The sequence below is a fragment of the Galeopterus variegatus genome, unplaced genomic scaffold, assembly GCF_000696425.1.
Source record: "Galeopterus variegatus unplaced genomic scaffold, G_variegatus-3.0.2 Scaffold401, whole genome shotgun sequence".
Lineage (NCBI taxonomy): Eukaryota > Metazoa > Chordata > Mammalia > Dermoptera > Cynocephalidae > Galeopterus > Galeopterus variegatus.
Window position 1 is genome coordinate 480,355 of NW_007726512.1, and position 15,836 is coordinate 496,190.

The window sequence follows — 15,836 nt, forward strand, 5'->3', positions numbered from 1 at the left end:
TCATTGTTTCCCCTATCCTTCCTCTGTCAAAGGACCTAGAGCTTTCCAATATTAACCACTCACGGCTCAGCTAAATCCTAATACGCTATGTTCTGTATGTGAACGTGTTGCTGCTGCTACTCTCTGAGCATTGAAAGACATGGTTTGACTTGTCATCTGGGCTCTCAAAGAGGGTCCCCTTGGTAGGGTGACCAACAGTCCCAATTTCAGTGCTGAAAGTCTTGCATCGCAGGAAACCCCTCAGTCCCAGGCTTGAAAGCATCTCAGTTCTTAGTAGGTGCTTTTGAAAATTCAACAATGTGAGACAATTGCTTATCGCTGGCACTGTTGTCCATTTTTCTGACAGTGTGAATTGACCTTAACTACTTATTTGATTCTGTTGTGAATGCAACTTGTGCTTATCTCGGTTCTGTGCACTAACCCTAGGTTATTCTATCTCACTGAGCTCCAGGAATCCANCAGAGTGCCCCACATGGGGAGTCGAGGATGGGAGCTCCAGCCCTCCTCTCACCATTTCAACCAAAGCAGCTTATCCACATTCTGTTTTGGATATTGGGTTCTGTGTAACATTGACCAGCGAAAACATGTTCCCATATTAAATGAAGTTCAAGAACCATATCCCTAACCAAGTTACCAACTTTATTTAGACTTTAATAAATAAGCCAGACTGAATTTAAGAAAAGGGGAGAAGTAAAACCAACCTTTGATACAATAGCTTTTGGGTGTTTTTGTTCTTTTATTGGGGCTAAAAGATGATGTACTAGTAGTCATGTGTTAATAATTGTAAAACATTTTCCTCAATTGTCCTTTCTTCCTGAGCTTCTTTCCCAGTCTCTCTGATAGCACAAGTCACCACGTGCTGTGGTTTGAATGTCCTCTTAAGTTCATGTTGGAACTTAACCCACAATATGGTGGTGGAAGGTGATTGGATTGCGAGGATTGTGCTCTCATGAATGGATTGATCCATTCATGGAGTAATGGGTTGTTATGGGTGTGGTTCTGATGGCTTTATAAGGAGAGCACGTGATAAGGTTAGCTCTCTTGTTCATGCCATTCTCACCATCTCATATCCTACATCGCCACGGGACTCTATAGAGAGTTCCCAACTAGAAGAAGGCCTTCACCAGCTGTGCCCAGTGGACTGTGGATTTCCCAGCCTCCCAAACTGTAGAAAATGTTTCATTTCTTTATAAATTATGCATTTGTTTCAGGTATTCTATTATAAGCAACGGAAATGGACTAAACACCATGTGAGCATTACTCAGAATGTTGGGGGTTGAATGGTTGGCACTGTGAAATACAAAAAAGAAAAACAAAAACAAAAATTAAAAGCTTGCAGTTTCAAAATTTGCCTTAATATGTCAGAACTTTATGGTATCCTGTGGGTCAGCTTGTGCACTGGCATATGGACCTGGTGTTCTCATAGGTTGATTTCATTATGAAAGGTATTTATTGCATAGACATGCATCTACATTTTCTGGAAAAGAAGTAATTATGTGCATAGAAACACACACAAACAAACACACACACACAAACATACCTCTTTAGAAAGAACCAAACCTTGAACTAGGACCTATAGGGAAGTTTGATAACATGCTGAAGTTAAAGGACAAATGGCCAGCTGAGATTTGTGAAAATTTCTTGGGGTTGAGTTATAAGAGAAAAGTCAAAATTCATGTTAAATTTAGAGAGAGGAACTAAATATTTTAGGCCAAAGGAAAAAATGTTTTAATGAAAATTCAAAGAAATAGGAATAGCCATTAAAAACATAGGGGGAGAGAGAGAGAAAAAAAGAGAGCTCTAGCTTTAAGTCTTTGCTTCTGTTTCTTTTTCGCTCATTCATTAGCCTCCTATCATCATGTACCAATACACTGACCTGGTCTTCTTCCCTTTACCACCAACGATCCTGCACTTGCTCATCCTACTGGTTTCTGCTTGTGTTGGTCACTTCATTTTAATCTCTCAAGTCAACTGCTTCACTTACTTAAATTTAAAAAAATATTAACAAAAACTATATATTGAGAGAGGTTGGCTTGAAACACAGGAAGAGGCAGGTCTTTATTTCTATGTGTGGCTTCTCGATGGGAATTAAAATTCAGAAGGGTGCTTGGCTGATGGTCTCAGGCTCTTCAATACTCTGCCCTATCATGCAGACACTCTCTTTTCCCCAAACATCATCTCTTGAACTGTTCTTCCTTCCCTTTTCCCTCATTCTGCCTCTTTTTTCTCCATGTATATGTGTTTTTCTGGCTCTGATGTTCACTAAACTGTTACCAGGCTCTTTCCTCTCTGATTGAAAACATAGGCGGGACAGAGAGATTATTTCTGAACTCTGAGAGGGTCACTACTGTCACAATGATGAGAAAACATCAGAGGGAATCTGTGCAGGACATTATTAACTGGGAAGTAATTGGCCACATTCCCAGATGAGTGTAGAATATTTCAGGGGCTTTCCTGGTGTTGCATTCTGTTAGTTTTAAATTTTTCTTTTTCATGTATTTTTCTTTCTAGCAAACCCGAGCAGTAATCCTGGGCAGAAATAAAATGGCTTTAGTCAGGTTTTCCTCCCACAAGGACATGGGGGAAAAGGGCTGTATGTGAATGTGCTAATATGATTCTAAGTGCTTTCAAACCATTCTGTTTAATTCTCTCTGTGGCATGTAATTCCTGAGGGACATGCACCAAATTGATAAGCTCAGTGCTAAAGTGAACTGTCTCATCTAGTCCCCAGGAGCCTCTGACTGAAGTGTCAAAATACAATCGTGCACCAGTGGTATTGCTGTCCTGTAGAAGAAACACTTCAGCACATTACTGACATCAGAAGCAAATTAAAAGACTCACCAAAGTTAATATTCTCACATTATAACAACATCACCTATAAATTATTAAAGCCCATACAATTTATTACCCATGTGGTGGGGGGGGGAGGAAAGCAAGTTGAATCATGAGCCATGCTACTTAACGATTTATTTTTTTGGTCTTCAATGTGTTGAGGTTTATAAATCATCCTGCTCAACTGTGCACTGCACCAAGGAAAAAAGCAGTTGCTAGTCATGCCCTTCTCTCACCGATGATCACCTGTGCACGGGATGGAAGCATGCTCATTATTTTAGCATCTATCAACAGCCTCTCTGTTTCAGACTGGCTGTACCTTTTCATTACTATAATGTTTAAGCATGGCATTGAATGAATATGATTTAAGACTTTAGATGACAGATCTTAGCCTTTCCAGAAATAAATATTAACTTCTTTGTTCAGGCAGGAGACCAGACTGACTTCTTATATTCTGTTCGAAGTCTTCTAAGTAAATCAAGATTTACTTAGAAAATTTGTTCTGCAAAGTTTTGTCCACCAGCCTCAAAACTAGTCTATCTTGATTGCATTTCATGTTTTCAAACAAACCAATACATTTTGTTTCCCTGAGTGGCATGTTTTATCTCTAGCTCTACCATTGACTTGGGCAAATCATTTAAGTTCTCAGAAACACATTTCCTGATTTATTCAATGAGCATGTTGTATTAAATAATTTGCATAACTGCAAATCAGGCAGCAATTTGCCCTGCTGGTGGAGTTCCTGAGAGCCCCATGAGTATTTGGCTGGGGCATCTCTCTGTCTTTGCCCTAATTTAGCTCTAAGAGGTGGGGGTTTACTCTTGGCCTCTCTGTCCCTTCTTGTCTGTGCTGACCATAAAGCAGGAGAAAGACAATAGGAAATGAGCTACACTTGAGAAGAATAAAAAGCTAGAGATGGGTTTGAACCACTGAGATTCTTCTAGAAATGATGGATGAATATTGTAAAAACTCTAAAAGATTCTCTGGGGCTAGTTTACAATTCAAGACATTCGGTCTGATAGTCTGCTTGTTTGCACATGCACCCTTAATGAGGAGCCTCCAGTCTCGGTACATTCCTGTTCCAGGCTGGAAATCCCTGGAGTACAAACACTGATCTGTGCTCCAGAACGGTCACTAGCATGTCTGATTTTGAAAATACTGTCACGTTACATCACTGTCCTAAAGTTAGCAGAAAAACAAATACTTAAGTGCAAACTAAAAAGGCACATAAATGCAAGTTGTTTTAATATAGTTTCTTTTGTAAAGGCAATTTAATATATATACTTCTTAGGAATTAAAATAATGGACATCAATAATGCATTGACTAGACATTTAATTTGCTTTGCAGAAGTAAACAAATACAACTGCACTTCTTATATGGAGTCTCGAAACTTGGGAAGCGTAGTTTGAACTTTTAAAATGTGTAATTTTAGATCACATTTGATAAACTTGCACTAGTATCTCAGTCTCTGATGACACCTAGATGGAATTCTGGCTTTTCTTCCTCTTAAATATAAAACTTTGGGGACATCACTTAAGCTTAATGAGCCTCAGTTTTCTCATCTGAAAAATGGAGACAATAATCCTTAGCTGCTTATAGGGCTGATATATGGCTAAAAGGAGAACATGTATTTTTGAAAGTTCTGTTTTAAACAATAAATCCATATGGGAAGATAAATTATTGTGTTGATGTAAATTAATATGAATAATGACCAAACCCAATAGAATTCTCCATTTCTAATCCAAGAAGAAAAGTAGAATTTCACTCATCTACTATAAAAACCTTTCTTGGATAACATTTACACATTCCTCCCTACTTGAGGAGACGGTAGGATGCGTGGGGCAAAGGAGGTGCTCATTTTCACCTTCCACCTCCCAGGACCTGTAACTTGTTTCACATAGCCAGATGGATGGGTATACTAAGGATTCACTACACATGGAAAAGAAAAATGATTTGTCTGTGTAGTTATCATTTTCCCAAATATGTGAATGTTAGGGTATGGTGAGGATGAATGGGGCATACTTGGGAAAGTTAAATTCAGGCATTGGTTGCCTAAGATCTTTGTACAATCAGACATTGGATTTACTGTAGAAGTTGTAGGATAATGCCCTGTTGCAGAACAAAGGCTTCAGTAGCCTTTGCGAAAATGTAAGGTCCACTCTGCTGATTAGATAGAATCATTGAACCTTATGCTACCCTATATATACAATGGAATCCATAAGCACCCTCCTAAGAGGGGAGGCATTTAGATGAGATCTTTAAGACTTAGGTATTGTGTACCATGAATGAACATGAAAGGCTAGTAGCATAAATAGCCATTCATTCTGTCAACAACATTAATTGAAAACTCAGGGGTGCATAAAGCCCCATTCTGGTTTATTGAGTAGGCCACAAGAATACCTTCACATCTGTATGCAAATATTTCACAACTGTGAAACTGATGAGTGAGTGCCACTGATGTGAAGAGGCTGTTAAGTGGTGACATACTTTGGTTGTGCCTTTTCCAATGTAATGTTTGCCTGACTACTTGTGTGTCATAATTATCTGCAATATACACGTCCTTTAAATGTATTAGGGTGCTTGTAAATACTAAAATTTGTTCTGGTATCCTTGGCAAAATGCTTCCAATTGTACTGAAAACCTTGGCATTGTATATTGTATTATCAGTACGTTTGCTATGTAAAGGTCCATATATTGATATTTCTTTGCATTCTGTGAAAGCTCCAGGTTTTGAATAATTTTATTATATGTACAGGGTGAATAAATCTTCAGTTATTGTAAGACCTTTTAAAAGAATAGTTTTTCACATTTAGTATAGTATATTCTCTTTTCTTGACTCCCTCTTCTAACCTATACTTTGAGTTCAGGGAATGGCATCTGTTTTACTCTATGAAGGAATCTACCTGAACTGTTAAAAGCCTAGGTCCCTTCCAGCCTTACCTATACTAGCTATGTGACCTTGGATGGATAAATTGCCTAACCTTGCTGAGATCGGTTAACAGAATCTGTCCTGCCCCAGCCATGTTCCCCTAGCATTCACCTCTGCACCCCAAAGACTGCTTCCTGGAAACATCTATGATTCAGGGGGCGAGGACATTTTTCTGGCTCTAGAAATATGCTCCGTTTACAAATAAAGCAAGCCAAAAGTGCCCTGCAGTTGCTATCTCTGGAGGCAGACTTCAACCGAGGATGGATGGGGAGTTAGTAGGTAAATATCTCAGCTCCTTTGCCCCTTAATTGGGCTAACACTGAATTACATTTTACACCGTCTTTTAGAGTTCCCCAGTAGGACCATGCTCCAGTTGCTAAAGTGGAAACTGCCTTGAAAATGTACCTTTTATTGGCTTTCTTCCCTTATCTGTCTCATTCCACAGTCCCTGTCAGTGTTTCCTGGAATCAGCTCCCAAATAAACTACTTGCATTTGAATCCTTGTCTTAGAGTAAGCTTATGGAAGAACCCAATCGAGGCATTTAATTTTTTCATGGTAAGATGAAAATAATAATACCTATTCTACCTGTCCACACAGTTATTGTGAGGATCAATTGAGGTGATATACATACAAGTGCTTTGAAAATTGTGAAACATTAAATACCTTCACATATTTTAATCATTATTATTGCTATTACTATTGTGTTTTTCAAACTTTAATTCAAGCATGCAAAATATTTGCAAATATAATTTTTTAGCAGAGAGCTAAAGAGAAAAAATACCTGAAAGGAATAACATAAGACAGGAAGTTATTGACAAGGGGTAGAGAATCAGCACTACAGGATGAAGAGAACTTTTCAACTATTACTGTAATATTACCCAACTCCCACATAACCCTCCCCCCAAATGACAGATGTCAAAGACAAAGGATTAGAAAAGAGACAACTGGCTTTTCCCTATTGTCACATACTTTTCTCAGGAAGAATATCTTTCCATCTTTTCTTTGTTTGGAAGATACCTTTTCATTATATTATAAATTCACAGGGCAGGGACTGTGTTTAAATCTCTATTTTATAGGGTTCTTTTAAAAGTTAATCATGTTACACAAGTATTCAGAAAGACAAGCAAAAGCATCTCACTAACCAAAGACAGACAGATGGGGGACAGACAGAGGGAAGAGTTTAAGAAGAAGCAGCTGTATACAGCAGTGTTTGCTTGTCACCCAAAAGCCCATTTGAATATTAGGGCAGAAAGCTAAAAGCTATTTAACCCTGTGTGTTACCTCCCAAATAAAAGAAAATGTGTGGGAAATTTTTCAGGAAGATTTTTTTTGTGTGTGTCAATCTAGAGGTTTTTGTTGCTGGATATATTTTAACTACTTTGCTCAAAAACCTGTCCAGAAAAAAAAAAAAAAAAAAAAAAAAAAAAAAANCCATATGGGAAGATAAATTATTGTGTTGATGTAAATTAATATGAATAATGACCAAACCCAATAGAATTCTCCATTTCTAATCCAAGAAGAAAAGTAGAATTTCACTCATCTACTATAAAAACCTTTCTTGGATAACATTTACACATTCCTCCCTACTTGAGGAGACGGTAGGATGCGTGGGGCAAAGGAGGTGCTCATTTTCACCTTCCACCTCCCAGGACCTGTAACTTGTTTCACATAGCCAGATGGATGGGTATACTAAGGATTCACTACACATGGAAAAGAAAAATGATTTGTCTGTGTAGTTATCATTTTCCCAAATATGTGAATGTTAGGGTATGGTGAGGATGGATGGGGCATACTTGGGAAAGTTAAATTCAGGCATTGGTTGCCTAAGATCTTTGTACAATCAGACATTGGATTTACTGTAGAAGTTGTAGGATAATGCCCTGTTGCAGAACAAAGGCTTCAGTAGCCTTTGCGAAAATGTAAGGTCCACTCTGCTGATTAGATAGAATCATTGAACCTTATGCTACCCTATATATACAATGGAATCCATAAGCACCCTCCTAAGAGGGGAGGCATTTAGATGAGATCTTTAAGACTTAGGTATTGTGTACCATGAATGAACATGAAAGGCTAGTAGCATAAATAGCCATTCATTCTGTCAACAACATTAATTGAAAACTCAGGGGTGCATAAAGCCCCATTCTGGTTTATTGAGTAGGCCACAAGAATACCTTCACATCTGTATGCAAATACTTCACAACTGTGAAACTGACGAGTGAGTGCCACTGATGTGAAGAGGCTGTTAAGTGGTGACATACTTTGGCTGTGCCTTTTCCAATGTAATGTTTGCCTGACCACTTGTGTGTCATAATTATCTGCAATATACACGTCCTTTAAATGTATTAGGGTGCTTGTAAATTTCACAACTGTGAAACTGATGAGTGAGTGCCACTGATGTGAAGAGGCTGTTAAGTGGTGACATACTTTGGTTGTGCCTTTTCCAATGTAATGTTTGCCTGACTACTTGTGTGTCATAATTATCTGCAATATACACGTCCTTTAAATGTATTAGGGTGCTTGTAAATACTAAAATTTGTTCTGGTATCCTTGGCAAAATGCTTCCAATTGTACTGAAAACCTTGGCATTGTATATTGTATTATCAGTACGTTTGCTATGTAAAGGTCCATATATTGATATTTCTTTGCATTCTGTGAAAGCTCCAGGTTTTGAATAATTTTATTATATGTACAGGGTGAATAAATCTTCAGTTATTGTAAGACCTTTTAAAAGAATAGTTTTTCACATTTAGTATAGTATATTCTCTTTTCTTGACTCCCTCTTCTAACCTATACTTTGAGTTCAGGGAATGGCATCTGTTTTACTCTATGAAGGAATCTACCTGAACTGTTAAAAGCCTAGGTCCCTTCCAGCCTTACCTATACTAGCTATGTGACCTTGGATGGATAAATTGCCTAACCTTGCTGAGATCGGTTAACAGAATCTGTCCTGCCCCAGCCATGTTCCCCTAGCATTCACCTCTGCACCCCAAAGACTGCTTCCTGGAAACATCTATGATTCAGGGGGCGAGGACATTTTTCTGGCTCTAGAAATATGCTCCGTTTACAAATAAAGCAAGCCAAAAGTGCCCTGCAGTTGCTATCTCTGGAGGCAGACTTCAACCGAGGATGGATGGGGAGTTAGTAGGTAAATATCTCAGCTCCTTTGCCCCTTAATTGGGCTAACACTGAATTACATTTTACACCGTCTTTTAGAGTTCCCCAGTAGGACCATGCTCCAGTTGCTAAAGTGGAAACTGCCTTGAAAATGTACCTTTTATTGGCTTTCTTCCCTTATCTGTCTCATTCCACAGTCCCTGTCAGTGTTTCCTGGAATCAGCTCCCAAATAAACTACTTGCATTTGAATCCTTGTCTTAGAGTAAGCTTATGGAAGAACCCAATCGAGGCATTTAATTTTTTCATGGTAAGATGAAAATAATAATACCTATTCTACCTGTCCACACAGTTATTGTGAGGATCAATTGAGGTGATATACATACAAGTGCTTTGAAAATTGTGAAACATTAAATACCTTCACATATTTTAATCATTATTATTGCTATTACTATTGTGTTTTTCAAACTTTAATTCAAGCATGCAAAATATTTGCAAATATAATTTTTTAGCAGAGAGCTAAAGAGAAAAAATACCTGAAAGGAATAACATAAGACAGGAAGTTATTGACAAGGGGTAGAGAATCAGCACTACAGGATGAAGAGAACTTTTCAACTATTACTGTAATATTACCCAACTCCCACATAACCCTCCCCCCAAATGACAGATGTCAAAGACAAAGGATTAGAAAAGAGACAACTGGCTTTTCCCTATTGTCACATACTTTTCTCAGGAAGAATATCTTTCCATCTTTTCTTTGTTTGGAAGATACCTTTTCATTATATTATAAATTCACAGGGCAGGGACTGTGTTTAAATCTCTATTTTATAGGGTTCTTTTAAAAGTTAATCATGTTACACAAGTATTCAGAAAGACAAGCAAAAGCATCTCACTAACCAAAGACAGACAGATGGGGGACAGACAGAGGGAAGAGTTTAAGAAGAAGCAGCTGTATACAGCAGTGTTTGCTTGTCACCCAAAAGCCCATTTGAATATTAGGGCAGAAAGCTAAAAGCTATTTAACCCTGTGTGTTACCTCCCAAATAAAAGAAAATGTGTGGGAAATTTTTCAGGAAGATTTTTTTTGTGTGTGTCAATCTAGAGGTTTTTGTTGCTGGATATATTTTAACTACTTTGCTCAAAAACCTGTCCAGAAAAAAAAAAAAAAAAAAATCTATGGATTCAGAAAGTAAAATAGGGGAGAGGAAGATAGCTCAGTGTCTTAGTCTGTTTTGTGCTGCTACAACAGAATACCACAGACTGGGTAATTTACAAAAAACAGAAATTTATTTCCTCACAGTTCTGGAGGCTGGGAAGTCCAAGATCAAGGTGCCAGAATCTGGTGAGGGCCTTCTTGCTGCATCATCCCATGGCAGAAGGCAGAAGGGCAAGAGAGGGCAAGAGAGCATGCAGAAGGGGTCTGAATTCATCCTTTTATAAAGAACCCACTCCCTCATTAATGGCATGAATTTATTCACAAGGGCAGAGCCTTCATAGACTAATCACCTCTTAAAGGTCCCTCCCAATACTGCTATATTTGGGGATCAAATTTTCAACCCATGAACTTTGGGTACACATTCAAGCCATAGAACTTTGTATATAGACTGAATATTTGCGTCTCCCCCAAACTCTCATATTGAAATTCTAATTCACAATGAGATTAGTGCCCTTATAAAAGACACTCCAGAGAGCTCCCTCACCATTTCTGCCATGTGAGGACACAGTGAGAAGACAGCCATCTACAAACCAGGGAGCAGGCTCTCATCAGACACTGTCTGTAGGTGCTTCGATTTTGGACTTCCCAGCATCCAGAACTGTGAGAAATAAATTTATGCTGTTGATAAGCCACCCGGTCTGTAGTATTCTTTTACAACAGGTCAAGTGGAGTAAGACACTCAGATAAAGAACTATGCTTGGTAATATGTTTAATAGCCTAAAGAGATATGAAAGCAAATGCCAAAGTAACACATTACTATTGCAGGCTTATATAATTATATCCTACTAACTAAATGCATTGAAATTTAGCACAATTCATAGCAGTTACAAGGATACTATTGCATAGAATGAGGTCTGTCATTAAAGTCACAACTTAGGACCTGTAAAAATATTCTTGAGATATTAAAATAAGCACATTGCTCACAGTCTTGTGGTTTCCTAAATGTTTTCACTTCCAGTTTTACTGGGAGGTTACAGTTAAGAATTGTCCTCTAAATTTTTTCTCACAAAGGCTTTTTCTATCTTCATTTATATATTAACTGACATTCATTGTGATCCTTGGTTCTAAAAAGTATTGCACTTCTCGTTTTCTCTCTCTTTTTTAAAAGTTACTATGTATTTTTTATTTGACAAGTAATGTATATCTTATGGTGTAAAACATGATACTTTGATATATGTATACATTGTGGAATGGCTAAATCAAGCTAATTAACATATTCATTATCTCACATACCTATTTTTTGTGGTGACAACACTTAACATCTTAGCAATTTTCAAATATACAATACATTGTTATTAACTTTAACTTGATTTTAAACTGGATTCGAGCAGTCACTTTTTTTCCCCTGCTGTCATAATACTTAGCTGATGGTGCTAGTATAGCACTTGTCACCCTGTATTATAGAAAGTTGCAGAAGTGTCTGTCATTTGCATTAGACTATGAGTTCCCTGAAGGCAGTAACCACCATTTCATTTTTGCATTCTTAGCACCTGTCAAAGTCCTCGGCATTTAGTTGGTACTCAATAAGGGTTTGGTGATTGAATCAGACATGATGCATTGTGTTTATATTAAATGTGGTTGCTGGTTCACATGACAACAGTTGTTACTTATTACGGCATTTAGTTGGTACTCAATAAGGGTTTGGTGATTGAATCAGACACGATGCATTGTGTTTATATTAAATGTGGTTGCTGGTTCACATGACAACAGTTGTTACTTATTATAGTATACTTAAGTCCTTATAAAAGAATGCATTTTAAACCAGAAAGGCATAATCACATTTGGGTTGAAAATAATTTAGTTCTTCAATGTAATTGTCTTTCAAAGGTTGTTTGCTGTTCAATGGCTTATCAATTTTAAATATTTTCTTTCCAAAAAGCAGGATTTCAAAATTTTTTAAAACATATTTTTACCTTGCCAAGGAAGAGACATAACAGGTGAGACCAATCTTTCACGTGGTAAGTGTGAGAATTTCTACTACATTATGATTTGTTCAATTCAAGCCACTGATTTAAATAGGAAAAGGAACTGAATACATGTTTTTAAAAATCCCAACTGTTGAAAAGTTCTGTAATATAATCTAAAATAAATATACCAACTTAACTTTTCCTTATAATAAGGAAACTGGTAGTTTTAAAAACCATCTGCAGAATAAATATTTATGGAGCAGAATGACAACTTGACTTATCCAAAGCATTGGCATACATTTTCTTAGTTAATGTTTGATGAAGCACTTCCCCTTACAATTCTTCACTGAACTAAAAGAAGAGTTTCATTAACTATTTTTGAAAGATAATGAGGCCATGATCCCTTTCCAGATGTTTCTCTCATCAAATAATTGTGATCTTTTTTCCACATCTCCCTGGTTGCTTGATTCCGATTTCCTTGTTTATTGAGCAGTGATTTAGAAAGACGAAGAGAAATAGAAATACCAGACAGATGATGGGGATCAGATATATTTCATGTGGGTCCAATGTACAAAATCTTGCACTCTGAACATTATTTTAGATTCAAAAGTATATTTATAAATCTGAAAATTGGAACCTTGAAATCTCCTGATCAGTGTATATAGAACAAACAATATTCTTTATGTGTTTCTGTATACATAATTGCATATCTATGAGTGGAAATATGTAGAAGTATCTTTTAAAAACTCTCTGAAGGTTCTTGTTTATGGTCAGCCATACCAACAAACTTCACAAAATTAGAGCATAATATTACCTTACCCAAAACTGGAGGCTCTTTAAGTTTATTACTAAAGGATAATCATCTTAGATGTGGATAGAGACACTCTTTTTTTTAATGGTTTTTTACTTAGAAGCGTAGGTACACTTCCAACTCATTGTACAGAAGGGACTCAAGAATATGGGTTTTTGTAGAATTTTCCTTGGGATCTAGAAAGAGACTTGGATTTTTGCTTGAGAGTAGATTATCTAATTATGGCACAAGACTAAGAGGAAATAGAGCTGATAACACAAATTAAGGTGCCCTGAAAAAGCTGCATTTAAATATTACAGTAGATAAGTTAGTGATCACAAGAAATGAAACACCAGCAACAATCATGAAGCTAACACTTACTAGGCGTTCACTAGGTAGCGGGTGCTGTCGCAAATGCTCGTGTATTACTTCATTTCCCACAGTCACCTTATGAGGTAGCTACTAGTGTTAACCCCATTTTACAGATGAGGAAACTGAGTCGGCACAGAATTTAGGTAACGTGCTCAAGTTCACCCAGTGTAAGGGATAGAGGTGGATAAAAACTGAAGCAGCTAGGATCTAGGGTGACTGCTTTTATACTGTTTAATAGTGAGAACTGGATGATATGAGAACTTTCAGCTATTTGTTTTTCATCTTGGTGCTACTCATATTTCTCATAATTGCTCCCCAAATTGGATCCACTTTGACTATGTTGGTTCTAGTTTTGACAAAGGGACTAAGAAAAGTGATAACAACACCTACCAAGTATATAACCAAAACTAACAGGAATTATTTTGCATAATTTTTGGGTAGATTATCTAATTATGGCACAAGACTAAGAGGAAATAGAGCTGATAACACAAATTAAGGTGCCCTGAAAAAGCTGCATTTAAATATTACAGTAGATAAGTTAGTGATCACAAGAAATGAAACACCATCAACAATCATGAAGCTAACACTTACTAGGCGTTCACTAGGTAGCGGGTGCTGTCGCAAATGCTCCTGTATTACTTCTTTTCCCACAGTGACCTAATGAGGTGGCTACTAGTGTTAACCCCATTTTACAGATGAGGAAACTGAGTCGGCACAGAATTTAGGTAACGTGCTCAAGTTCACCCAGTGTAAGGGATAGAGGTGGATAAAAACTGAAGCAGCTAGGATCTAGGGTGACTGCTTTTATACTGTTTAATAGTGAGAACTGGATGATATGAGAACTTTCAGCTATTTGTTTTTCATCTTGGTGCTACTCATATTTCTCATAATTGCTCCCCAAATTGGATCCACTTTGACTATGTTGGTTCTAGTTTTGACAAAGGGACTAAGAAAAGTGATAACAACACCTACCAAGTATATAACCAAAACTAACAGGAATTATTTTGCATAATTTTTGGATTCATTAATATTCTGTGTATTTTGACCACCCCATTACCATCCCTTAGAAATTAATCAAAATGCTTCCGGTTTATTCACAAAAGTTTAATTGGAGTAAAATGTTGCCCCAGTGGAGGAATAGGGAGGTACCCCTACCCTAGCTGCTGTGGGTGTTGGTGACTAACAGCTCACAGCTGTACCCTTCTCCTGAGGAGGGAAGCTGCCTTGCTTGGGACATTCCCCCACCCAGGCAGCCAATAGCCCATGATTTACTGACATAAGGAGGACAAAAATTCCCCCTTCCCTGCAACCCCTTCTCCACACACGTGCTGCAAGAGTGACTTAAGCTCTGGTGCTCTGGGGCTTCCTGTGGGATCAGGCTCTCACAGATTTTAGCTGAGCATACATCCTTGCTTAGCTTTCTTCTTTCCTTGCCCTCTTTTGTTTCCTTTCTTTCCCTTCTCATGACATCTCTCCCTCAATAAATCACTTTTATAATAATCCTTTTCTTAGGTTCTGCTTTTAGGGAACCCATGCCAAGACAAATGGTATGGAATGTGGTCCTAGGAGGCACAGACTAAGATGGGATTCTGGAGGTGGATGGCAGTAAGGATCCTGTCACTGGTGGTAGGTGCAGGATTGTTAGTTGCTGGCATTAGACAGGAATATGATTGTCATATTTGACCCATTGTCATATTTACTTCTTTTTGTAAATAAAGTTTTATTGGAACACATTCATTTGCATATTTTCAGACAGAATCGAGTATTTGAGACAGAGACCATATGGTGTGGAAAGCCTAAAATATTCACTGCCTAGTCCTTTACAGAAAAACTTTGCTGACCCAGGCTAAAATATTTACCCACAATGGTAGACTGGGTTGAGATACAGGTAGAAGGAGATGCAGTAGCTGATGCGGTGTCTTTGGCTTTGAGAGGTATGGAGAAATTGGAACTCTACGGACTGTGGATTTGTGTGATTGTTGATAGACATCACTGATGCACTGAAGAGATAAAAGACAGGCTCTATTAGTTATCATTGTCTGTGACCGATTGTCACAAATTTTGCAATAATTTTACACTTATTATCAATCTGTTTCTGTAGGTCAGGAATCCAGGGATGCTTTCACTGATTCCTCTGCTTTAGGGTATTCTACAAGACAGGTTGCAATCAAGGGTCATCCAGGGCTGGGGTCTTACCAGAAGGCTCAACTGGGGAAGTACCCACTTTCAAATTCAAGTGAAGATTGACAGGATTCAGTTCCTCGTGAAATGTTGGCGGAAGGCTTTCCTCATTTTCTTGCCACGTTGGGCTTCTCCAATATGGCAGATTAATTAATCAATGCTCAACTGGGGAAGTACCCACTTTCAAATTCAAGTGAAGATTGACAGGATTCAGTTCCTCGTGAAATGTTGGCAGAAGGCTTTCCTCATTTTCTTGCCACGTTGGGCTTCTCCAATATGGCAGATTAATTAATCAAAGCCAGCAAGAGAGGGATTCTGCTAGCATGAAGGAAGTCACAATCTTACGTAGCCTATTCATGGAAGTGACATCCCATTACCTTTGCTACATTCTGTTGGTTAAGAACAAGTCACAAGGCCAGCCGCTACCCAAAGGAGTGGATTATACAATGCCATGAATACTAGGAGACAGCACTCATCTTAGAGACTGCCTGCCAC